Genomic DNA, 26,888 nt, shown 5'->3' with positions numbered 1-26,888 from the left:
CTCCTAATTTAGGTGGTAGGTTGTTTACACCCACATTATGTAAACAACAGGGCAGATCTTAATGCTGCTGCTAAGCAAGATTACAATACAATTAACCTGACGGAGTAACACTCGTAAAAAAAAAAACAATGGTAATCAGCTGTACTGACAGGAAATATCCGAGATACCTGGAGGAAACCAGACCAATCTTTACTTCTCTATGAGTCATCTGGATGTCCCTAGGCTGCATCAACACCACTGGTATTCCCTGACCCCTGGCCCGTTTCAATTCCGCCTCACTCTCCCTAACCATGTCCATGTCCATGAAGAAAGAAGAATCAACAACCTGTCCTGAAATCCTTAGTTTGGGTAACAGTCCCCAGGGGATGTTAGCAGACATCAGGGGAGAGGAAGATAAGAAATTCACGATGAAAGGATTAAGAGGCCACCCTGTGAACTCAGTGACCTGCCTCGGTATCACCCCAAGGGAGGTACCCAGACATTCTTCTCAGATGATGCAACGTGAAGTACACACCACCACCACCAACAGATGGATCTCACCCAAACAACTGGACGTGGATCTCATCAAGCTTTAGGGCTAACTTCCAGTTTACAGACATTACAGAGACTGGTGGAACAGGTTAAAACCAGCTGCCAAGTCCAGAATGTGGGCCACTTTCCAAGACAACTGACCTGATTCTTCAACAAATCAACAGCTCTGGAGAAAAGGGTGGGGGAAGAAGAGCTGCTCCAGAGTTTAAAAGCTTCGGGAGATGTAATAATCAGATTGCAAGTCTGGACTCTATCCTGGTGCCAGTTTGAAAAAAACTTACTGTAAAAGACCTTTTTAAGCTACTAGGCATGAGGTCAACCCCGGGCAGGTGGAAGTTCTACAGACCCCTGCCCTCTCCCAGACCTTGCCATCTGATGCTCTGGAACTGTGTGTTCAGCCACTCCACAATGAAAGGGCAGGGCCCATAGGGAGACCAGGGCACCAATGGCTGGGCCTCACCAAGCCCCATGCGGAAAGGGGAGACTCGCAGGTAAGATTCGGAAGATTCACAGTTGGTAGAACAAGAGGCAGTTAGCTCCTGGGGTTACCTAGGGAGGAAATGGACAGGTTCCTCTACGAACAAGTTTTGCCAATAGGTTTCCAGCAGCCCCAAGCTCCATCTGAAACCCATCATGTAAAAAGCATAAAATCACTGCTCTGAGCAGGAAAACCAGCATCTGAAACAAGCAAGTTACCTGTGCAATGGGAGAAAACACACAAGCAACACCCAAGTGGCAACTTCACGTTTGCTTTCTTCAGCCGTTCTCCACTCCTGCCTCTACTCCTCGGAGAGTTTGGTTGAGTTTCCTTTTGTTTCTCATCTATTTTCAAATCTATCTAATGGAGGCAGAACATACATAATGCAAATGGCACACATTTCACACCATTTCCATCACTTTTCACTTGTTGCAACTTTAGTTTTATTTGATTTGTCTTTGTACTATAACATCCCCTTTCCCTAAGGCTAAAGAGCCAGCCAGAAGCCAGCCTGGGATGGACAAAGAAACAGGTTGGGGCCTGTTTCCAACTTCCAAGCTCTGCACACTGGTGGCCTCGGCAGCTGAAATGTGCCGTCCAGCCAGGGTACAAACAGTAAATGTGAACAGACGGCGATGGCAAGTGAAGATACGGCTTCTTCACCACACCTTCTGAGTCTCTAACTCCGCCCCCAAATCTGACTTTCCCAGAGTTTCTAGCTCAAGTTCTAGGGCTTTTAACCTGCTGCTGCTGCTGCCCAAACTATCCCAATGGCTGCGGAACAGGGTTTCTCTCCTTTCACCAGTTTCAAAGACCTGCCATTTTACTGGTCAATCTTCTTTTAAAACACAGCGGACTCCCCCATGGTTCTAACTGTATAGAGACTTTTTAAAGATTTGAAGGAAATCTTTTTAGATCAAAATGCAAAACTGTTCATTTGTTTCACTCTTCAAACCAGGTATTCTAAAATAAAGAGTGGCCTTTTTGTTTGCTATTTTGAACTAGTAAACTGGGTCCATAATTAAAAATCCCTAAAAATGAAAGATGTACTACACCTACAGAGTTAGCTTAACAATGCTGTAATTCCGTTTTAGAAAGTCAGGAAGCTGGGAGGCCAGTAAAAAGTGTCTCAACAGAAACCAAAGTGTAAAGTTAGTCCTATTCTAAAGAGGCTATTACTCATGAGGGTAAAATTATATAACCAGCTCTTATCAAGCTACTTAATAATCTTTAAAAAAAAAAAAAAGGTAAATAGAAAAACACACAGGAGGTGTTTAAAATGCTTTGAAAATGTTCAGAATATTGGGGATACACAAAGAATTCCTCTTCGATAGGGAATACAAAATCCTCCAATATGGATTATATGTGAATAGAAAAAAACACTGTTTGAATACAGAATTGTTACAAAGAGGGGAAAAATGTATTAATGTATAATATAATTATATAAACATCTTGAAAAATGCATCATGCCTAATTAAATTCCATCCATTAATAAGGCAGTAGCCTGGGGATAGTTTGTACAAAAATGGCATTTCTGGTAAATATAATATTTAAAACACTACTCAAATATACAAGCACTGTCTTATGACATAATTATGTGTTTTTAATTTGGCGCCATCCAAACATGAGACCTAAAAAAAAAAAAAAAAAGACAAAAACAAAAAAACAAACATGAGACCTAAAAGAAAGCGACTTCACAAACAAATCACGTTAAGATGCTATAATTTCCATATGGTAATGTCAAAGTAAAAATGCAGTACAAATATTCTCCTTAAAACTATGATTTTGGATTTATCTGGCAAGTGCATTACTCCCATTGGGATCCCAAACTCCTTCTAAAGTTGGGAAGTCAAACGTGTTATCCACACAGGGAATACAGACATGGTCCTGAGAGAGAAGGCCCAAGTGTGATTCCCAGCTCTCAACCATAACCTTGGACAAGTTTTTAAATCTCTTTGTCCTGGGCAGCCTGGGTGGCTGAGCGGTTTAGCGCTGCCTTCAGCCCAGGGCGTGATCCTGGAGACCCGGGATCGAGTCCCACGTCGGACTCTCTGCATGGAGCCTGCTTCTCCCTCTGCCTATGACTCTGCCTCTCTCTCCCTTTCTCTCTCTCTCATGAATAAATAAATAAAATCTTAAAAAAAAATCTCTTTATCCTTTAGTGTCTCATTTGTCAAACACTAGTAATGCTACCTGCCTCAAAGCATCACTTGGAAGATCACAGAAGACAATGAATACCACCACACCTGGCATAAGAGTAAACGCTCGGTAAATGCCAGCTATTACTATTTTTATCATCTTTAAGACCCATCTCAGTGGAAATCATTCTTATCAATACAGAGCACCTCTTTCTGACAAAGGCAAAAAAAAACACATGCCTCAAAAGCAAGATGCATGGAGCAACAGTGGGTGAACTGCAAAGACAAAGCCAGACATAAAGGTCACGTTGTGTACAATTCTCTGTGGATGAAATGTCTAAAAAAAGCAACATTCTAGAGACAGAAGAAAGATGCGTGGTTGCCTAAGACTGCGGATGGCAACAGGAATGGACTCCAAAATCTGGGTGACAGTCGTTTAACTGCATAATCTACTGAGCGCTATAGAGCGGCACACTTTACTATGGGCAAGGTGTATGAATGTAAATTACACCTCGATAAAGCCACACTGATCTAAAAAAGAGAGGTTTCCAAAGCCTTGGCACAGGCATTTTCATACCACTCCGTGAAAATAGCAAATTCAGATATTTTACCAAGGACAGCAGAAATGGTGGAGAATGCAAGCTTGGGCAAGGATCAGACTTGGATCCCAATCCTAATCCAGCTTTGCTCATTTCAGGGCAAACTCTTCACTTCTCTGGGTATCAGCTTCTATATCTGTGAAACGGGAATGGGAATCCTAACAATATGACTCTCAAAGGCTGCTGTGGGCATTACATCATCCTCCCCTTACCCCTCTCCAGGGTTTCCCAGATCAATAAATGGCGCCACCCTTCATGAAGTCGCTGAGGCTAAAAGTGAGTGTGGATGTCATATCTGACTCCGTTCCCTCTCAAATATTAGCTCCAATCCATTAGCAAGTTCTGATGGCTCCATCTTCAAACTGTATCAGGTACCCAACCAGTTCCCACCAGTTCTTTCCCAGTCATCACAACATCCCCAGGGACTCACAAAAGCCGCCTACTGGTTGGTCTCTGGACTTCCATTCTGGCCCCTCTGCAGGTACCACTGCACTCCATCCCAAAGGGGTGTATGTTGAACTCAAGGCCAAGCTCTATCATTCCCTGTGCAGTCCCTCCCATGACTGACTAGACCATGGCCTCCAGGCCCCACACAATCCAGTGTCCACTCGGACTTCAGTTCATGTCCCACCCCACATCCACAACTGGCTCCATCCACCTGGGCCTTCTTGCCATTCCCCAAAAGCAAGTTCCTCCCGCTTCTGGGCTGTTATTTGTACAGAGAGATGGGGGCGAGGTTCATCCGTTCCTCCCTTAAGATCTCAAATTATCCTCCGAGATGGGCCTTGCCCTATTAAAACCACCACTTCCTGCCCTGCTAGACTCTAGCCCCTTCGCCTGATTGGTTTCTTCATTGCATTGCTGTTCCCTAGAATCACATACTGTCTTCCTGCTATAGTGAAAACTCCATGTAGGCAAGGATTTTGACAGTCTTGCCCACTGTCCTCGTCACATACCCGGAGTCTGGCACAGAGCCTGGCATAGAGGAAACTTCATGGAAGAGGAAACTTAAATACTTTCTGAATGAAGAGATCTCATAAAGCACTTAGCCTGCCAGGTAGGAAATCCTCCAGAATTGTAAGTTAGTAACAATAAAAATATTATTACACATTTATTGTTATTTTATTTCACAAAAGAATATGGAAGCCCTCCTAGGTTAACATGCCAATAATCCAGGTAGAACTCTAAGTATGCCACTTTGGTACTCAAGATGCCTTCATCCCATGAGCACAGAGTAACATGTTCTCACTCTGGCAGGAACATAAAGGATGATGCAACTGATTTTCACCATCCTTCTCTGCCTCCTCTGCCTTCAAAGATCACCCCTGTCCTAACGGGGTGACCCGGGTGCCACAGAACCACAGGGGAGTCCCTCAAATGACAACTTAAAGAGTTATGGGGCCCTCCACCAGCTATAAAGCATGCGAGCTTCACCTCACCCTCAAGACAGCTCTATGAGGTAGGCAAGAGTGATTGATTTACCTCCAGTTTACAGATGAGAAAGTAGAAAAACAGAAATAAATGACCCACTCAAAAATCATACTACTAAGAAGCTTGCATTTAGGATTCTGAAAAATTTAAAAACCTAGGTGTCTCTCTCTCTCTCTCTCTGTCCCCCCACACACTATATTACTCTGTGCATCCATTAAAAACAGCAAGAAAAATAAAGACCACAGCTTTAGCTATTTTAAATGACATTAAGTTATAAGGGAAATGAATATTGTAAAGCCTTTCTAAATATACATATCCACAATAACATTCTTAACTTCCTGGAAATTTGAATTCATCCACATGAGACATTCATAAGTAACTTCTGATTATTTACACTACAGGAAGTTTATTTTTTATTTATTTTTTATTCTTTTAGATTCTATTTATTTATTCATGAGAGACATAGAGAGGCAGAGACATAGGCAGAGGGAGAAACAGGCTCCCTGCAGGGAGCCTGATGTGGGACTCGATCCCAGAACCCTGGGATCATACCCTGAGCCGAAGGCAGACGCTCAACCATTGAGTCACCCAGGCGTCCCTAACACCGCAGTTTATAATAGAACTGTCGTTTCATAAGCTCATTAGCATGCAACAGGCCCAGGTACCTGAAAAACTTGGATAAAATGTGAGTTTTCATCTTACCTCTCATGGAGTATGCTCCATGCAGCACCCCATAGGTGCTCCAGGGCAACCCAAGTGGGCATTGACAACAAAGAGGATAATCAAGAACGCTCCAAACCACATGCACCTACGACCAGCCAGGAAGCAGACAGCTGGTCCATAACCTGCATTTTCTCAATCCTGTTTTTGGAGGAGACTTCACAACACATACTCACCCCAGAAGGCTACGTACGCTAGACATCCCCTCTATTTAAGACTTGTGGGCCTAATGACTGAACTCATGATACAGAAGCATAAGCAGGAAAAAGCACTGTGCACAGCCCAGAGGCCTCTGATGTTTCATGGCCTCTAAAGGTGGGGGAAGGGTGCTTTTTTTTTTAATAGGCGTATCCTTTTACACCGCAGAACCCCAAGACTTTGGGGTGTAGGTGGAACATGACTGTTACCAGACCATGCCTCCCTCCCACTTCCCCACCCAGCACCACCACAGAGCAGACTACGACCAGTGCTTCACAAATGCTTGGTGCCCACTGCTTCCCCTCCACTGAAATCTTTGGTAACACAGCTAACGCGGTCACCTAGTGCTAAAGCAAATTTCTTCCTTTTTCTTTTTTTTCTTTTTTTTTTCTTCTTTACTTCCTTTTTTCTGAACCTCTCCCCTTCGTTCTCCTGCCCACAGTTCACCAGACTTTGAAAAGCATGAAGTTAGAATTCCCACAACTTCCCCCACAAACCCCATCTTATCTTCTCATCTGTCCAGAACGTCTGGTGGGCACACCTGTAGCCAGCTACCCCCATCCTCCCGGATGACACCAGCCCTCGGCTCCTGGGAAGCCTTTGGAACAGCTCAGGACCAAAAGGCCCCACCACAATTGGTTTCCAAGGGCCATCAGCTGTGACGTCTATGTCCAGCAAGAACACGAGAATACCAGAGTTTCCCTCTCTCCTGGATTCCACACTACAGACTGCCCCAACCTCCAGGCAGCCACACTTGAGACAAAAATGAACAGTCCTCTTCCTGTATTCAGCCACGCCCCTGCCACCAGACTCTTAAACTGATCAGCCCTGAGCAAATGACACTCATTTCCCTCCCACGCCTCTCCAGGGCCTTCACCTTTAAATCAGAAACCCAACCCCTTAGCTTTAGCTGTGATTTACATCATACTCTCAGATACCTTAATTCACAGCCCTTACCATGACTGTCAGTAAACAACTTTTTAAGAAATTTTCTAAAAGATTTTGTTTATTGGGGGGGGGGGGCATAAGCAGGTGGCAGTGGGGAGGGCAGAAGGAGAGGGAGAAACAGATTCCCCCACTGAGCAGGAGAGCCTAACCCAGGGCTCAATCCCAGGACCCCAAGCTCATGACCTGAGCTGAAGGCAGAGGCTTCACTGACCCAGGAGCCGCAGTCATTAAACAACTTTTGTGTCATTTTGTGCAGTCCTTTAAATACTGTCCACACCTACCCTGCCATGAGGACATGACCCCCCCCCCCCCCCCATCAGTCTTGTCAACTGCAATACACCCCATGCTAGGCCAATCCCCGGGCACAGAAGAGGCTCTATGTGAATGTCTGTTAAATGAAGGAGTGAATGAAAAGCAAAAGCTCCCCCACCAGTCTTAGAAACAGCCCCTATTTACCATGGCTAAATGGCAACCTACATCAGCTTGCCAAATTATTTATTTTATTGATGCGAAATGAAATAAATAATATCAGGTGGGTAAAAGCTCCAATTCCTTTTCAGCTGAGTTCCCTAAGTATTGAGCATAAGGAAAAATTCAGATAGATAAGGCCCAGCACTTTCCGCACTAGGAAAAGGGGAGAAAAATGACTTGCCTTCACAAAGGAAAAGCAAAAATAGGCCAAGATAAGACAAGGAAATTATACAAGAAAATGAAGCCTCATCAGGACATCCCAGCACTACATGGCCCTGAGCTGTGCACACAGACTTCTCGTCAGCACCAAAGCTTCCCCAACACACACGCCCAAAATGAGTTGCAAAAATGGGCCAGTGCCCACAGCTACTTTCTCTAGACTCACTCCCCAACATATATGGGGACTTCTACCAATGCCTGAAATCTAGAGCTTACTGAACCAAATGTCCTGACCCATTTTAAAAAACATTCTGCACACAGAATCCTGGAGAGAATAAAGTGCAGACAAGACATCATGAATAACACGAAAGCCACATTACTAATCTACTGGAGTCCCTCTTTTCAGAGAAAAATCCTCCACCCCGCAACCACTCCCAAAGAAAATCAGTGTAAATCTTTTCCACCTTTACTTGTGACATTTTAAACAATTAAGAAAACAAAGATAAGGATAAGAATATCCAGCCTACCACAGCTGAGGAAGAGGATTTCTCATAGCACTTCTCTAAAACACAAACCAGGTCTACTTTTAAACACCTGAAGAATGGATTCTGCGGTCCATTGGGGCAAGAGGCTGGCCATCGCAAACAGCCATAGCCAAGTCCATGACACTGGGCCACTCCCAAACTTTTCTCTCCTCCCCACGAAGCAACATTATAGAAAAAAGGCAAAGCTACTCAACTCTGACCTCTATTCCAGGTGGGCTTACATTGCTTACAGTGTTGTCCAAGGCCACAGGATGGTTGAAAAATAATATCTAAAAATTCTGATGTTTTTTGAGTTTCTTTTGACTTTTGCATGTGGCAGGATCCCCTTGTTTCTGAAGGAACACTGATCATTACAGCCCACTACATACTTTGCACCATATACTTCACATGCTGACTTAGAAGTGTCTACTGCATGGCAAAAGCTCCCTGTATGCATGTACCCAGATTAAGGAGCCCCAAGTCAGGAACAGGAACGAAGATTGCACCTAATAGAATAAGGCCACAACTTCCTTCCTGTAAATTCTAACTTCGAAGAGTATTGCATCATCCTCATGATCAATCTACTTCCAGTTGTCTCCAAGACCTCTACACTTTGCATGGAGTAATGAAGATGTCCAAAAATTTTACAAGTGGAAACTGGAGAAATGAAATGTCCGAAGATTTTACAAGTGGAAAATAAACGTAGGTAATAACAAAAGCATTCAATGACAAATCTATGGTTGAATAATGTGTTGTTTTCTGGCTTTTTTTTTTTTTTTTTTAACAGAACACAGGCACTTGAAACCACTCACTACTCAGGGAAATTTTTTTTTTTAATGTTCAGAAGTAAACATGTTATCTGGCTATCAAATATCTCTGTCATTCCGTGTTCTACAAAAAGGGTGCCTTTCCATCACATATTTCTCATAAATCACAGAATTTTACTTTTTAAATATTTTAAAAGCTGAAATATTTCTTTTCTTAAAAAATGATCAATCCAAAACTCCTGAATTCGAAAGGACAGTCCCTAAAACTTTTCTGCCGGTTCATTCTTCCAAATTAAGTGGAAAGTACCTGTTTTTTTCCTGTTTCTTCCCTTCTCCCTTTTATGCAGGTAGTTATTTGTTAGGCTATAAGAAAATACTATTCAGACAACTTGTTGGTATTAATCCTATGTGAAAAGTGGCAAACCACTACTGTAGACTATGGTTATTAGATGTATTTCAGTCTGATGTGAATGCTAAAGGCTAAGAATCTGTAACTCCTTCCTTTATTCACACACTCACACACACACACACACACACACACACTCTCTCTCTCTCTCTCTCTCTCTCTCTCCCTCACACAATCACACTGTGGCTGCCAAGCCATGAATCAGGCTAAGATGCCTTCAACCTCTGGGTGTGTTTGGGTGGTAGACATAAGTGACCTTCTTTTCTGTGTTCTTTTCAATTTTATAATACACATACATAATTCTGTAATTAAAAGTTTTAAACCTGAAACTACTAACACTAAGGAATCTCCAGACAGGCACCCCAAATACTATTTCAACTTAAAGCTATTTGGACAGCTAACATCTCCAAAGTAGTGGCTCGTGGAACATGGTCAAAGAAGAAAACATACCTGTAAGCAAGAATTCCTCAAGGTAAAGAATGTAAAGTCTAACAAGCCTCACTTCATTTTTCTGTTATTTCCCTTAAATATCACACTCATTCTAATCAAATAACTTTGCTCTACTGAATTTTTTTTTTTTTTTTTTTTTTTTTTTGAGGAAGGAAGGGTATGGTGTGTTGCCTCAGAGATTAACCTCTGCAATTTATCGTCTCAAACAGGATTGCTTTTCACATTTCAGAAGGGGCTGTTACCATGCCCGAGGCAGCATGTCAAAACTTGGCCATACGCGGCCGTGCCATCCCCAAGGGACCCGAAGGGAGAAATTAACGGGAACCCAATTTTCAGGACTACTTGGGCCGCAGACGCCACCCAATATGCTGGGTTGACTGCAAGGGAAGGGAGCGTAAAGGAGTCAAAAATGGAAAAGTTACTACTTGCAGACTGTTGGGCAACAGGGCGCCGGTCACCGTTATAGCGGCGGGGCAAGCCCCCCGCGGCCCCTCCTTTGTCTGGCCAGGCCCCGGCTCGCGGCGGCCCCGCAGCCGGCTACGACCCCCCGGGAGCGTCCGCAAAGCGCGGGGCCGACGGGGCGCCGGGGGCTCGGCATCTGGCCGCGCATCCCGCCGCAGGCGGGCGGGCAGGCGGGCGGGCGGGCACGCGGGCAGGCAGGCAGGCAGGCGGGCAGGGTCTCTCCATTTTCAGGGCCGACGAGGCAACAATAAGCCGAGCTGAGCGGCCGCCCGGGCTCCCCTTCCTCGCGGCGCCCCCCGCCCCCCCGCGCCCCTGGAGCCGGGGGCCACGCGCCGGCCCCGCCCCGCCCCGGCCCCGCCCCCGGGCCCCCCGCACGCCCGTCGCCCGTCGCCCGTCGCCCGGCGCGTGTCCGTCCTCCGGCGCACGCAGGGACCCCCGCCCCACCGCCCACGCCGCGCGGGCCCCGGGCGCCGGGGAGGGGACGCGGGACGCCGGCCGCCGTCTCCGCCCGGGGTCCCTCGGGCCGGGGGTCGGGCTGCGCGGTCTCCGCGGTCTCCGCGGGGCGGGCACCCGCCTCCCCCGAGCTCCCAGTCTTTGTGTGCAAAGTAAGTGCGGGCGGCGAACCTACCTCGGCGCGCTCACAAAGGCGCGCGGCTCCCTCCCCGGCGCTCGCTGCGGGCGGCCGCGGCGGCGCCCAGCGGCCCGGCTTCTCTGGGCGGCCCCGAGGCGGCGCGGGCGGCGGCTCCGACGGCGGCGCGGCCCGTCCGGCGCAGGGCGGCTCTTTCACACCCCGCGGCCCCGCGCGTCCGAATTAAGCGGCGGGGCGGGGCGGGGCGGGGCGAGGGGCGGGGCGAGGGGCGGGGGCGGGGCGGGCGGCGGAAGCCCCGCCCCGGCCCGCCCCGCCGCGCTGGCTGCGGGCTCGGCGCTCGGGACTCGCCGCGGCCCCGAGGGGAGCGCGCCCCCGGCCCCGCGGGTCCTCGGAGAAAGTCCGAGGATTCGGTTCCGGGAGGTTTCCCTTCTGCTGTTTGGGTCCGGTTGGCTTCAGGCACTTGCAAAGAAGAGAGGCAATGTTGGGAGAAAAAAAAACCCTAAGTGTCACCAGACGAGAGAGAGAAATGGGGACTCGAAGGTGGCGGGAGTAGGGTCAGGAAGCCCACAGGGAAAGACCCTTCTCTCCCTCCCTCTCCTCCCCCTGTCTCCGTCTCTGTCTCTCTCACGTGCTGGGCTGGTGGGTGTCCGGCCTCCATCTCCAATCCATGCTTGTGAGGCTTAGCGAGGCTGTCCCCATTGAAATCCTGAAAATACGTCACAGGAGAAAACTCAAAAGGAATCGGGGAGGAAGAGGAAGCAGATCTGTACTAATTGTATAAATTTACTGTCAAACCAGGACTTCAAACCCAGTGACCAGGAAATTTACTCCTATTCCTTCCCTGTCCCCACTCATCAAAGAGTCATTGGGGATTTAATTTGTGCGCCAGGAGGAAAGGTTTGTCTCACCTCCTTTTTACCCCCTCTCTGATTTTCCTTATTTACAGCTCTCCTACCGTAAATTGCTTCTCTGCCCAACCCTAAGACTCTCAGGTTACCATGCACCTGAATCAGGACATAGAACAAAAAAGAGAATTATCTAATTCAGAGTAGCAAAGGAGGACAGCAGGTTGGTGGATTTTAGATCAAAACCTTTTTAATTTTCTTGGCAACAGATGAATGAGGTGTTTTGTTTTGTTTTTTAATTGGGAAATTTTTCTGACTAAAACAGCTTGGGTCATTATCACAAAGAACAGTCATATCAATTACAGATTTTGGTAAACGAATAACTTAACTCCAAAGATGCTCTAAAGCCACAAGCCCTAAATGGCCTGACCAGCCCTAGATCCCTGAAGCCCACTGAGGGGTGGAATCACTTGATACAGGGTTTAGAGAGAAAGCAGTTCCTTCCCAGCCCGAGAAACTGCCCTGTGTGAACTTTATCCATAGTGTTTCCTACATATCTTTCTTTTCTCCCAGTCCTTGCATTGTATTGTTTCTGTAACTAACAAAGGGTCTACCAGTCGCCAAACCAGAACCTGGGATCCAGCCCAGGATCCTAGGACCTGGGAGCCAATCCCAAGTTCTAGGAATCCTGCAGGAGGCCTAGATGCCCACCTCTCCATCCCACTAATACTGCCATAGTTGGCCTTTGGTGTCAGTCATCACACTGGCCTCCCAACTGACCCCAGCTTCCAGTCACACACAATTTTTTCCTCCAAACTGCTTCTCAGTGAACTTCCCAAGTGCAAATCTGCTCAGGTTAAAACCCTTCAACAAATACCCAATTCCTACTACATAATCAAGTCCAAGCCCCTTGCTATAGTACCCCATAAGGTAGTATACTTTTTGATATCATGTGACCTCTCCCATGTGTCCTTCTTACATCCCCCAGACAACCACAGAGCTTCACTCAACCAGAGTGCTATATTTGCTGAATGACCCTGCTCTGTGAATATAAGGACTGAAGGAAGAGCCTGTTATGCTCTTCCACACACCTCCCCTCTGCCTAGCATACCTTCACCCCACTCCACCCCCCAAGGTTCCTCTCCTCTCTGAGGCCCAGGTTCCTCTGAAAAGACTTCCCTCATTTGTTCAAACTGGATGGACCTTCTCTCCCATCTCATGCCTGGCACAGCCTGGTAATTATTGTGCTTTACAGTAAATATATGTCCTCCTTTTTTAAAAAAAAAAAGATTTTATTTATTTATTCAAAGGTTTGTCTTTGAAAAAGAGGAGACACAGAGAGAGAAGCAGAGATGTAGGCAGAGGGAGAAGCAGACTCCTCTTGGGGAGCCTGATGTAAGACTCCATCCCAAGACATTGGGATACTGCCCTGAGCCAAAGGCAGATGCTCAACCACTGAGCCACCAAGGCAACCCAATATATGTCTTCCTTGAACTGAGTTTATGCTTGATACATATATCTTTACACCCTCATGCTTAACATAGTTAGGAACTGAATTGTGTTCCCTCCCCCTCACCCCAACAAATTCATACGTTGAAACCCTAATGCTCAATGTGACTATATTTGGAGATAAGGCCTTTAGGGAAGTAATTAAGGTTAAATGAAGTCATAAAGGTAGGGACCTAATCTGTAGAACTGGTGACATTACAAGAAGAGGAAGAGAGACACTAGAGACTTCTCAGAGAAGAGGTCATGTGAGGACATAGCCAAAAAAAAGCAACCATGTGCAAGCCAAGAAGAAGCCTCATCAGAAACCAACCCTGCCAGCATCTTACTCATGGACATCCAGCCTCCAGAACTGTGAGAAAATAAATGTTGTTTAAGCCACTATCATGGCAGCCTGAGCATGCATTAAATTCTAGATTCTAACCTTGGAAAAGCACTAACCCACCAGTGAGCCTGTAATGTCCCCTTCTAGCAGCCTGAAGCAAACTTCTAAGATGCTAGGACAGCAGGTAGAGTGTCTGGATGTGAGAAGCGACCACATAGCATTTCCTCTGCCCTCCGAGAGGAATATGTAGCTCATTCCATAGCCTGGGGTATAAATGCCCACAGATTCTTAGCCATCACTAAGATACAAGCCTACCCTTGTATCACAAAACATAATTTAAACAAAAACAGTAAGAGGAGATGAAATATATCTTTGAACTTCTTGAGTCAAAGCCTTCTTAAAAGAAAAGACACCAATACCCACTTACTGAATCTACTGTTTTGGGCTGAATATTTCACATTCTGGGAACCTTAGGGGAATTTTAATCCAGGTAGGATCAAGTATCCAGTTTGGTTTGGGGCTCCTATGGATAGAGCTCAGAAGTAAGAACTTTAAGGTTAAGAACTAGAGTGATATTTATATTTGTACCCATACCATCTACCAACAGTGCCCGGAATATAGCGGGTACATGGTAGATGTTTGTAGAATGAATACATTTAGATTTTCAGGGCACTAGTAGACTTCCCAGGGTTATGCCAGGTCACACCAACTCTCAGCCCAGGTATGATGTTCTACAGATTCCACATTCTGGATGTGGACAGGACTCCAAGAAATGTCAGTGGCCTAGGCACCTCCTGTGCTCTGCTTGGGTTTCTTGCTCCTGGGATGACACGGATTATCAGGCGACAGACATCAAGGACCTTTCACTTGCTTTTTTTTTTTTTTTTTTTTTTTTTTAAGATTTTATTTATGTATTCATGAGAGACAGAGAGAGGAGGCAGAGGGAGAAGCAGGCTCCATGTAGGGAGCCCGATACGGGACTCAATCCTGGGTCTCCAGGATCAGGCCCTGGGCTGAAGGCCGTGCTAAACCGCTAAGCCACCGGGGCTGCCCCACTTGCCTTCTCCAAATACAATATAAAGAAAATACTCCTCTGAAGGGTTGAGTCACTTAATATGTTGGTCATAGAGTCCCTAACCTGACATTACTAGAAAACGTGGATGATAATTTCCTATCCTATAACACTTACCCACAAGGTCGCCCATGCACTCAACTTTAACCTCATTGTTGCTTTCACATCTAGAGGCCTTTTAAAGTTATTCCTAAGGAAAACTGAAGAAAGCAGTGATGAACATCTGGGGCATGAAGTAAAACAACGCAAATCAATTTGGAATAAGATGTTCTTTAGCTCCTACTTTGGTCACTTTTCCCTATGTATACTCTTGAAATTGTTCCTTTATGCCCTACCTATTGTCCTGAAGAGCTCCAGAGAGATGAGAAAGGTTTCACAGTGCCGTGAAGGCTGGAAATTCATTTTATGTGTATACTCTCTTTTGTATCTTAAATTTTGTACTGTGTATGCGGACATTCAAATAGATAATCCATTAAAAAAGAAATAAAATTTTAGGGGCACCTGGGTGGCCCAGTTGTAAGCATCCAACTCTTGGTTTCAGCTCAAGTTGTGATCTCCCCATTGGAAGATCAAGCCCTTGTCAGGCTCCACATTCGGCGAGGAATCTTGTTTTCCTCTCTCCCTCCGCCTCTCTCTCTCTCTCTCTCTCTCTCTTTCTCCCCCTCTTTCTCAATCTCTCCCTGAAATAAATAAATCTTTAAAAAAATAAAATTTTAATTTTAAAATAGTATTGTAAAAGTCATGTTCTTTAATATCTGTATCAGTGAACGATTACTGTAGAATAAATTACCTCAAAACTTAGTAGATAAGAATGAATGATTTGCTCACAATGCTAGGGTCTGGCAACGGGGACCACACTCAGCTGGGATTAGCTTCTTTCTGCTCCATTTGGTTTTAGCCAGGCTCTGTCACATGTTTGACGTCCGTTGGGAGGCCTGCCAAGGCCCAGCATGTCCCCAGTGGCCTCAAAGTCCAGATGTTACCTAGAGCTGTTACATGGGTGCCTCAGAGGCCCTCCACATAGCCTCTCAGCAGGATCCCTGAGACTTCCTCACGGGGCAGCTGTGTCCAAGAGGGTGAAAGAGGAAGCAGTAGGGCCCCAGGAGGTCTAGCCACCAGGTCATTCTGTGACATTCTAGCATTCAAAAATAGCACAGAGCCAGCCCTAATCCGAGGTTCAGGGAAATAGCCCCCACCCCTTGATGGTAAAAGCAGTGGTCACATTACATAGGGACCTGAGCACCCAGATCCAAGGATAGGAGGAATTGTGGCAGTCATCCCTGCAAAGAATCTTCCCCCAAGTTGGAGTTGAGGAACCAGAGTGGAGGGTAACTGTGACAACTGAGAATGGTAGTCTCAAGGGATATCATTCTGATCTATAAACAAGCCAAAAGCCACCTGCAATTAAACATAAAGCTCATAATAACAGGTTCCATAAATTGGTACTGGCTTCATGTCCTGAATTGATAGATCAGAGTAAATACTTGATTTCTGTTTATTTGTTTTGGCTTTCAGGTAAGAATGAGACTAGAGGTAAAAATAGCGTTAGGTCTCTAAACAAGCTAAGCTTAACCAAATTCCACACCAGTGTATTAGTTTTCTCTTGCCACATAACCAATTACTACAGACTTCGCAACTTCAGACAGTACCCATAGATCAGCTCATCTTCACTTTCTTCAGGCATGGCCTGGCTGGGTTCTCTGCTCAAGGTCTCCCCCCCCCCCCCCCCCCCCCGCCATGCCAAAATCAAGAACTTGGCAGAGCCCATGGCCCATCACATCTGGACCGCAAAGGTCCTCTTGGCAGAATGCAGTTCCTCGTTTGTCCAGTTTGTCCAGTCTGTATGACCAAGGTTAAGGTTTCCTTGTTGTTTCCTTTCTGGCTGTCAACTAAGATCCATTCTCAGATTCTAAAGGCTGTCCATGTGCCTTACCATGGGGCTCTTTCCATTATCAAGTTGGCAAAGACACATCAAATCCTTCTCATGCTTCCTATCTCTGCCTCCCTTAACCTCTATCTCTCTCCATCTCTGCTCCTAGACTCTTTTACAGTGCTAGTGTGATTAGGCCAGCCTGACCCAGATCGCCTCCCTATCTTAAGGTCAATGGGCTTGAGACCTTCCTTATCTCTGCAAAATCACTTCACAGCATAGCTAGATGTACGTACCTTTTAAAATTAGTAGGATCTAGGAAAGATCAGAAGAAAGACCCAAGTCAAAATGAATGTACTGTAAACAACATCATGAGGTCTTACATCAAAATAGCCTCTTTGCATGAGCATTTGTGAACAAGAGTGGAGCCACTTCATTAAATATGCTAATAGGACCAATAATAAAAATGAATTTTATCCCCTTTAGTAGTGAATCTGCTACAAAGCATTTTGCAAACTCTACAACAAAGCTATAATTTGTAATGTAACTAAACCCCTGCCCTTTCTAAGGAGTTTAAAGTTTAAGAGTTTAACTTCAAATTTTCTAATCAATGTGTTGCCTAAAACGTTTAATTTAGTTTTTACAAAACATTCGCTCTTTGCTATTGATAATTTTAAAATCAGAGGGACTTTATAAAATAGTGATTAAAATCTAACTAAATATAACCTAAGAGGGGCACCTGGTGGCTCAGTCGTTTAAGCATCTGCCTTCAGCTCAGGTCATGATCCTGGGGTCCTGGGATCCAGCCCCATCTCAGGCTTCTCCCTCTCCCCCTCCCCCTGCTTGTTCATCCTCTCTCTCTCAAATAAATAAATATAATCTTTTAAAAAATATTACCTAAGAATCAAGAGAAACAGCTGTTAGCCACATAAACAACTCCTGAATGATGTGAAGATCTGAGTTTTATGTCTTTTTTCCTCACATGAATCCAGCACCAGAAAAGAGGATTTCCTGAGAGGTCTTCCTGTATTTTAAAACAAAAATCTCTAAAAAGCAAAGAGAGAGAGAAAAATCCTCAAACCCTCATCCTGTCAAAATATTATGATATCTTAACAGTAGATAGTAATGAGTAAACAAACCATCTCATATTTGAGCACAATAAAGATAATTCCTATATGTTTACTAATTCAAATAACTATTGTGTAAAATAAATGGCCAATTCATTGAGAACATTCTACATTTCTCTCCAACTTTCTTTTCTTCTTTCTGAAATGCTTTTCATATACATATATTCATATACATTCACTGAAGGCTGTTTCTTCTAGATTTAATGGTTAGTGGTTTTATAGTGATTTATATCCATATCTATATCTGTCTATATCTTCTGTAAACTGGTGGTAACCAGAGGGGAGGTGGGCAAGGGGATGGGTTAAATGGGGATTAAGGAGTGCACTTAGTGTGATGAGCACCGGTTGTTGTATGTTAAGTGTTGAATCACTAAATTCTACACCTGAAACTAATATTACACTAAATGTTAACTAACTAGAATTTAAATAAAAACTTGGAGAAAATTATGGCACTTTTATATACATAGAGACGGACATCACGTTTCTCCTATATGGAAATTTTAGCATTAATGGTATTTCTGCTGCTGTCCAGGCTTTGCTAGATAGGAGACTGCTCTATCCACTTTGAGCTTACAACTAAAGTCCAAACTGCTACTAATGTTAAATCTTGCCAGAGAAGGTTTGCTTATTAACTCTGCTTAGAGAATGGTATCACTCACACATTAGAAATGCTAAGAATTACTGGGCTTTAAAAAATGCTCTTTGGGTGATAACATTCTTTTAGTTGTCCCACTACAATTTAACATGAATTAAAATTCTAACTAATGTTAGCTTTTGCTGGACAATGTTGATAGAGTTAAACTTTTGAAGGAAAAAGGCAGAGTGAATAACAGGACAGAGTCCTTTTCAGGCAACTGAAGGCAATTTCTGGAAGTGTTTTGTAATTCTGCCTTGTTCACCTCTCAGACAGCACCCTCCTTGCTCAGGACAACCTGCCCTGTCCTGGTTCCAGCTTTCCCTAATGACCACCCTTTTGCAAGTTAACAGCTGAGACACATGGCAGGAAACAGTACTTTGACACGCACTTGCTTTCCCCAGGTCATTTCTCTCTAGAACAACTGCTTGTGCCATCTGCTATCATCCATATCACAGCATAAACAACCACTTAAAAGGGAGAAAGAAAGAAGAAAGAAAGAAAGAAAGAAAGAAAGAAAGAAAGAAAGAAAGAAAGAAAGAAAGAAAGAAAGAAAAGAAAAGAAAAGAAAGAGGGAGGGAGAAAGAAAGAAGAAAGAAGAAAGAAAGAAAGAAAGAAAGAAAGAAAGAAAGAAAGAAAGAAAGAAAGAGAAAGAGGACGGAAGGAAGGAAGGAAGGAAGGAAGGAAGGAAGGAAGGAAGGAAGGAAAAGAGAAAGAGTTGAACAAATAAATATAAGAAATTTTTTCTTTGCAAGACCAATACAATTGACAAATCTCTATCCAAAATGATGTAGGACAAAGACACACAGAAAACAAGTAAAAAAATATTAGGAATGAAAATGCTGAATAAAAAGTGAATACAGAAACACTATGAGCAACTTTATTTGAAAATTTAGATGAAATGGAAACATTCCAACAAAAATACAACCAACTGAGGATTAAATAGGAAATCTGGAGAGTCCCATAAATTCTCAATGAATTGGATGAGCAATTGGAATTTTCTTATGGAATGGGAGGAATCTAGGACTAAGGAAATTGGTTTTATTTACTTATTTTTTAGAAGATTTTATTTATTTATTTGAGAGAAAGAGAGTGAGACAGCATGAGCAGGATGAGGGGCAGAAAGAGAAGCAGACTCCGTGTTGAGCAGGGAGCCTGATGTGGGGCTCCATCCTAGGACTCTGGAATCATGATCTGAGCCAAAGGCAGACACTTAACCAACTGAGCCACCCAGGAGCCTCATATGGAAATTGATTTTAAGAATTATTTGCTAATGACAATTCTTAGCTCAGTTAGAGATCTTCTTAATCTCTTTGAGAGAAAGTTCATCAGTGGGACTAATGAAAAGCAGAATTGGGATCCCTGGGTGGCGCAGCGGTTTGGCGCCTGCCTTTGGCCCAGAGCGCGATCCTGGAGATCCGAGATCGAATCCCACGTCGGCTCCCGGTGCATGGAGCCTGCTTCTCCCTCTGCCTGTGTCTCTGCCTCTCTCTCTCTCATAAATAGATAAAAATTAAAAAGAAAAGCAGAACTGTTTTCACTCCTAACTTCCCCACTTACCATATGCCTGCCACCTTACGAAAAGGACGCTTGATGGTCTTGAACCCACAGACATTAGGAAAATCTTCATTTCCTCTCAGGCCCTACATCCACTTAGCTCACAAAACCAAGCCATTACTTTCCCTATTATTTCTCTCAATTTCCCATTTTCTTCTTCATTTCTATCAAATTCTGCCCGGACCACAGATACTTAGTACTCACTGAGTGGACACCCAAGATACTCTTCTCCTTCCATTTGCCCCACACAGTAAACACAGTAAACACTACTGTCCAAGCCATAGCTCCTCCCGTAGGCCACATCCACCAGGCTAATCCAGTGTAACAAATTATACAATGCTTTCACCCTCTAATTCAGAGCATTGGCTTTTCTTTTCTTAAAATTCAGTTACTTCTTTCTTTAAGAAATAGTTTTCTTAAAAATAGAGCTTCCTTATGATTCAGCAATCTCTCTTCTGAGTATATATGCAAAGGAAATAAAATCAGTACCTTGAAGAGATATATGTATTCCACATTCACTGCAATATTCACTTACAATATTTCTTCTTTTATGAGGTTTTTCTGATCTACTGTACTACTTTGGATGATTAATTTAGTTCCTGATTTTTCCTATCTTATCAAAATAGAACTGAATCACAAAGTAAAATTTTTAGTAATCTATAATCATGTGGTTTTAGAATTCATATTTTCTTTTATTGTCCTTATTTACTTTTGAGCAAGTTTGAACTCCCAACGATAGGAAAAAAATCAAATGTTTCACTGTCATAGAGAAGTCATCAAATGACAAAATACAAAATGCTTTGAAGAGTGGCATAGCTTGTATAAGATAAAGATGCTTACTTTGCTTACAGAGAGCCAAATATTACAGTGGTTCAGTTCACAGTCCAACAGATGTGATTATGCGTCTTAGATCCCCTGCTTACCAGCTGAGTGACTTTGGCTAAATTATTCATTTCTCTAAGACTCAGTTTTCTCACTAGTAAGGTGCAGGTTTACTCATTTATTTAACAAATATTTCTCAAGCACATTCTTTGTTCCAGGAACTGTTCTACTCCCTGAGAATACAATAGTACACAAAACATTAAAAAATCCCTCCCATTATGATATGTATATTCTAAAAGAAGGAATCAAACAGGGGGTAGAAGGAATGAAGGAAGAAAAAAGAAAAATAGAAAAGCATATAGTATATTGATAGCATTCATTATTGCTATGCTATAGAAAAACATAATAAAGCTGAGAAGGGGATAGAAAGTCATGGTGGGAATTTGTGGTTTTAAACAGAATAGCAAGGGAAGGTTTCTCTGGGACAGTGACATTTAGGCAAACACCTGAAGGACATGAGGGAGTTCCTCGTGCAGGCATTTGGAGGACAAACTCTCTAGGCAACTAGAATAACAAATGCAGAGGTCTTGAGGCTGGCACGCATGGCAGATTCCAGGCACAGCAGGAGGCCAGTGTGGCTCAAGAGCATGAGTAAGGAGGGATGATAGATGATGAGGTCAGAGAGGCAAGTGGAGGTGGGATGGATAGAGGAACAGAGGATATAAGGCCCTGTAGGCTATTGCAGAGAAAGGCTGGCTTTTTCTCTGAGTAAGCTGGGAAGCCACTGGGAGGTTCAGAGCAGAAGAGAGACCTGGTTTAATGCACATTTTAAAGGGATCACCAGGCTGCTGGGTTGAAAACAGACTGCAGGAGAGCAAATGTGGAAGAGCACTTAGAAGGCTTTCAAGGTGCCTAGGTGGCTCAGTCAGTTGGGCATCCAACTCTCGGTTTTGGCTCAGGTTGTGATCGCCTGGGTCCTGAGATGGAGCCCTGCATGTAGCTCTGCAATCAGCAGGGAGTCTGCTTGGCAATTCCCTCTCTCTGCCCCTCCCCCCCACGCACATGTGCACTCTCTCTCAAATAAATAAATCTGAAGGAAGAAGAAGAAGAAAGAAGAAAGAAAGAAGAAAGAAGAAAGAAGAAAGAAGAAGGCTTTTGTATTAATCCAAGAGAGAGAAGGTGGTGCTTTGAACCAGTAATGGGAAATAGCCACATGATAGATATTTTGAAGGTAGAGTCAACAGGATTTGTTAATGGATTAGATGTGGAAGGAGAGGGGGGAGTCATGGGTGACACCCAAATCTTGGCATGAAGACATGAAAGGATGGAATTCCCTTTCTTTAAGAAGGGGAGACTATGAGAGAAACTACTTTGGGAGAGAATATCAGGAGTTCATTTTGGGGTATGCCAAATCTGAGATGCCCTGAATGATCTAAAGATACCAACAAGTAGTTGGATATGAGATTATAGCTAAGAGTGATGGGCCAGGCCAGAGCTATAAACTTAAAAGTCATCAGCGGGCATATGATACTGAACATGAGATTTCATATATCACCTAGTAAATGACTGAGGTCTGGTCCCTGAGCCACCCCAACATTTCGGGGTCAGGGAGATGCGTGGACACAAGAAACTGAGGAGGAATGGCCAATGAAAAAAATGAAAAACAGGATAGTATGGGTCCTGGTGGACAGGTGAGGCCAGTGATTTGAGGAGGAGAGAATGCTCACCTGTCTCAAACACTGCTGGCAGATCCAGGCCCAGGGAGGTGGGGGCTGGGACTTGACTAGTAGATTTATCCACCCAAGCATCACTGGTGGAGCTGTGGGCATGGAGGCCTTACTGGAGGGATTCCAAGAGAGAGTCAAGGAGAGGAATTAGAGGCAGCTGGTATAGGCAGTGTTTTTTAGGGAGGGGAATATGGAGCCAAGAAAGGTTCTGTTTGGTTTGGTTTTTAAAAATAGAAGAAATTGGGAATCCCTGGGTGGCTCAGCGGTTTAGCGCCTGCCTTTGACCCAGGGTGTGATCCTGGGATCGAGTCCCACATCAGGCTCCCTGCATGGAGCCTGCTTCTTCCTCTGCCTTTGTCTCTGCCTCTCTCTCCTCTGTGTCTTTTATGAATAAATAAATAAATAAAATCTTAAAAAATAAAATAAAATGGAAGAAATTAGGGGTGCCTGGGTGGCTCAGATGGTAAACCATCTGCTTTTGGCTCAGGTCATGATCTCAGGGTCCTGGGATCAAGCCCTGCATGAGACTCTGCTCAGCGGGGAGTCTGCTTTGCACTCTCTTTCTCTCTCAAATAAATAAATAAAAATCTTTTTAAAAATGGATGAAATTAATGGCATATTGAGGTCTGTGTGTAATTCTTGGTATGCTCTTTATAAGCTGATGGGAATGATCCTGTATTGAGAGGATTAGTGATTATCTTTATTGGCCTTCTAACCATTAAACCTTGAGGGAACGCTCTGCTCCAGCCAATTTTCCTTGCACCTACTCAACACACTAGCCCCCACCTCTGAAACTCATCCATGTTCTTTTCTCTGACAGGAATGCTGTTTCTCTCTTTTAACAGATCCAAATTTTACCAATATATTAAGTTTTAGCTCAAGTCTTGCTTCTGTGAGACCTTCCCTAACTTTTGTAATCTGCATTAATTGTTTGCATTTTTTCCTTCTTATAACACTTAGTTTTTCTAACACAATTATTAAGTATCTCTGTGCGTCAAGGACTGAGCTAGATTTGGAAGAATAGGTTAAACGAAATAAATGGAAGGCACAGTATCTACACTCAAGAAGCTAACAAACTTATTATCTGTCATACATTACCATTTTTTGTGCATATCTTTTTTCCCTAATTCCCTTATAGATCTTGGGGGCAGGCAGCATTTTCATCCTCTTGGGGCTTAGCTCCATAAGAGAAGTTATAGATATTTGTTGAATAATATTAAAAATCACTATGATAAAATTACTTAAAGTATTATTATATCACCTCCCAATTATATGAAACAATCACACAAAAAACTTAGCTTAACAGCTTATCTCTTCAAATATTTTCATTTTTTAATTTATTTTTAGTTTTTATTTTTTTTAGAGAGAGTGCAGAGGGAATGCAGGAGGGGGGAGGAGCAGAGGGAAAGAAAAAAAATTTTTTTAAGATTTTATTTATTTATTCATGAGAGACACACAAAGAGAGAGAGAGAGAGAGAGAGGCAGAGACATAGGCAGAGGGAGAAGCAGGCTCCATGCAGGGAACCTGATGCGGGACTCGATCCCTGGACTCCAGGACCATTTCCTGGGCTGAAGGCAGGCACCAAACTGCGGAGCCACCCAAGGATCCCCAGGGGGAAAAAAAAAATCTTAAACAGACTCTGTGCTGAGCATAGAGTCCAATGGGGCACTCAATCTCACAACTCTGAGATCACAACCTGAGCCAAAATCAAGAGTCAGATGCTTGACCAACTGAGCCAACCAGGTAACCCTCTTAAACATTTTTATAGTCATTATTTTAAATCTTTCTAAGATATTAGGTATTTCCCTGCTGTGTTATGCAAAGGTCCTTGGAAACATTATTTTTTTAAAAAATGATTTCAATCTGCTTGTGGAATGCAGAACTGAGTGTCTTTATTGGGAATTTTGATAAAGCTGAACTTAGGACACATTGCACATTTGCAGAAATAACTGTTCTTAAGACTCGCTTTTATATATAGGAAAAGAATCTGGTTAGCAGTTCTATGCAGCAATTGGAAACTCGTATTTCAAAAACTATCAAGGCCAATGAAAAGACAAGGGGCATTATCTTAATTGAGATTTCCACAATTCTCCACGCTCTCCTGATGACAGAGAGTAAGCCCGGGGGACTACTAATGAGGTGGGAAATATGAATATGCATGAGCTGGAACCACCCCAAGAACCCTATATAGGGTATTGTTCCTCCCTACATCTGCCTGGCATAGAAAAGTGGAAGGCCCCAGTGAGTATACTGTGGGCAAGTTTGTGGAGATCTTTTGCAAGGCTTCTCGGAGAACACCAAGCTTTATTAAATAAGAACAGCCTTAATGAAAAATACACGTGAGTCCCTCATCACAGTCAAAGAGAGTGGGGAAAATACAAAATATAAAATTGACAGAAGATGGTCAGGTGGGCAGATGGGAGCAGGAGGGAGAAGTGAGAGAAGAAAGGACAGAGAAAAGGGAGTGAGAAGAGGGAAGAGCAGACTGGGACTCAAGTAGGGTGGGAGGGAAGAAGAGGAAATGGAGAGGCGGGGAGGAAAAGGAAATTGGCAGGGAGAGAGACATGGGATATTTTAAGATTTTTTTTTGAAGGTCAATCCCTGTTTTCACTGTGAATTAAAGCCTCAGGAAACAAACCTTCCTGTTGAGACATGTGTGTGATTCTTGTTATGTTCTTTTTTTTTTAAGATTTATTTATTTATTTATTTATTTATTTATTTATTTATTTATTTGAGAGAGAGAGAAAGAGAGCATGGGGGATGAGGGTGAGAGAGAGGCAGAGGGAGCCAGAGTCCTAAGCAGAGGAGCATGGAGCCCAACCCGGGACTCAAGCTCACCACCCCAAGATCATGACCTGAACTGAACCCAAGAGTCGGATGCTTAACCAACATCACCACCCAGGTGCCCCTTCTTATTTTCCTTTTAACCAGTTGCTGCAAATTAAGAGAAGCATATCTGTAAAGAGGGGGCAGTTGTACCTGAAGGTGGGGCCCTCTGGTTTTGATCCCTGGGAAAGACACTGGACTCTTAATCTTGAAAGACAAAATGAGAGAGAGCACTCCGGTCTTGTTCAGAAAAGGAGTCACGCACTACTGGAGACACAGACTTAAAGAAAAACCGTTGTATATCAAATATGACAACATGAAATTGTATGTTCTATCATGTGAAGCTTAACATATCACAATTTCACATTTGGTAGGAAACATGAAGTCATTTATCTATATTTGAGTGCAGACCAAAGCAGAACAATAAGCCCAGAGCAAGACAGGTGAAAACCAAAAGAAGGTTGTCCTGGTAAGGGAGAGCAGAACACAGCCACGTCCTGGGAAGGGCTGTCGGGAAAACTAAGTCGGGAACATTCAGGGAGATGCTGAGGAAAGAGCCCAAGGTGCTCTTGGAGCTGAGGCTGGCAGCCTCACTGCTGTTCAACATGACGGCTTTCCAAATCTCTGTCTTAAGGGCTGCTCCCTGAAATGATCTGAGGGCCATTTCCCCCAAAGGACAGACCCTGGCTCTTTGGAGATTTCCTTTCTTGATCTCCAGTGGTGGGAAGCAATACTGATGTTTGTCGGTTAATCCTAATATGTATAACAATCTTTGTTAGAAAACTTAATTCCTCGAATTAGAAAAGTTTATAGACAGATCACCTACAGTGAGATCTCAAAGAATCTTGGGTCCTATTTTTTTAAGTACTTTTGATTTTCAAATGCAGTACCTGAGAATATTTGTAAAAATCAGTTTAATTGAGGTATAATTTACATACAGTAAAGATTACCTTTTTTTTTTAAGATTTTATTTATTTATTCATGAGAGAGACAGATAAAGAGAGAAAAGCAGAGACAGGCAGAGGGAGAAGAAGGCAGGGAGCCTGATGTGGAACTCGATCCGGGGTCTCCAGGATCACACCCTGGGCCAAAAGCGGCGCTAAACCGCTGAGCCACCTGGGCTGCTCTAAAAATTACTCTTTTGACAGATGTATGCAGTTATATAACTACCACCACAATTTTGATGGAGAGTATTTTCATCACCTGAGAAAGTCACCTTTTGCTGCTTTAGGATCAGTACACTTTCCCCACATCTGGTTCCTCTGCTTTTTGCCTTATAGTGATGTCTTTTCCAGACTGTTGAATAAATGGTAGTTTGCAGTCTTTTCTGGGCAGCTTCTTTCACTTAACATCGTGCTTTGAGAACCACCCATGCTCTGGGATGTATCAGGAGTTTGGCCCTTTTATTGCCAAGGGGCATTCCACCAGATCAATGTACCACATTTATTCATTCACAATTGATGAAGGTATGGGTTGTTTCCTATTTTGGAAAAATAAAGCTGCTATAAACATCTCATACAGGTCTTTGTGAGGACATTGTTTTCATTTATCTTGTGTAAATACCTAAGGATGGAGGGGTGCCAGAATGGTGTACTTGGTTAAGGAACTCTTGATTTCAGCTCAAGTCATGATTTCAGGGTCTTCAGATTGAGCCCCACATTGGGCTCTGCACTCAGCAGGAGTTGGCTTCAGGATTCTCTCCCTC

General features: G+C 43.7%; 1 protein-coding gene and 1 long non-coding RNA gene across 4 annotated transcripts in view; both read right to left on the bottom strand.

The window, feature by feature from the left end:
• Window positions 1-11,057, bottom strand: part of FAM107B (family with sequence similarity 107 member B) — a 70,709-nt gene extending 59,652 nt beyond the window's left edge. Inside the window, exon 1 of one of the 3 annotated variants that reach the window (XM_077897143.1) lies at window positions 10,911-11,057. The gene's annotated coding sequence lies outside the window, so the exon portion shown is untranslated. Of the gene's footprint in view, window positions 1-10,245; window positions 10,394-10,910 lie in introns of those variants that run through there. The other 2 variants (XM_077897142.1, XM_077897145.1) reach the window with 2 other exon arrangements.
• A 137-nt stretch (window positions 11,058-11,194) lies between these two features.
• LOC144313814 (uncharacterized) overlaps window positions 11,195-26,888 on the bottom strand; it is an 81,954-nt gene continuing 66,260 nt past the window's right edge. The window contains exons 3-4 of the long non-coding RNA XR_013379433.1: window positions 11,500-11,577; window positions 11,195-11,330 (exon numbers count right to left, since the gene is read on the bottom strand). This is a non-coding gene — a long non-coding RNA (uncharacterized LOC144313814). The remainder of the gene's footprint in view (window positions 11,331-11,499; window positions 11,578-26,888) is intronic.

The sequence above is a fragment of the Canis aureus genome, chromosome 5 (genome assembly GCF_053574225.1).
Source record: "Canis aureus isolate CA01 chromosome 5, VMU_Caureus_v.1.0, whole genome shotgun sequence".
NCBI lineage: Eukaryota > Metazoa > Chordata > Mammalia > Carnivora > Canidae > Canis > Canis aureus.
Note: the sequence above shows the minus strand (reverse complement) of the source record. Positions and strands in the feature narration are given on the sequence as shown.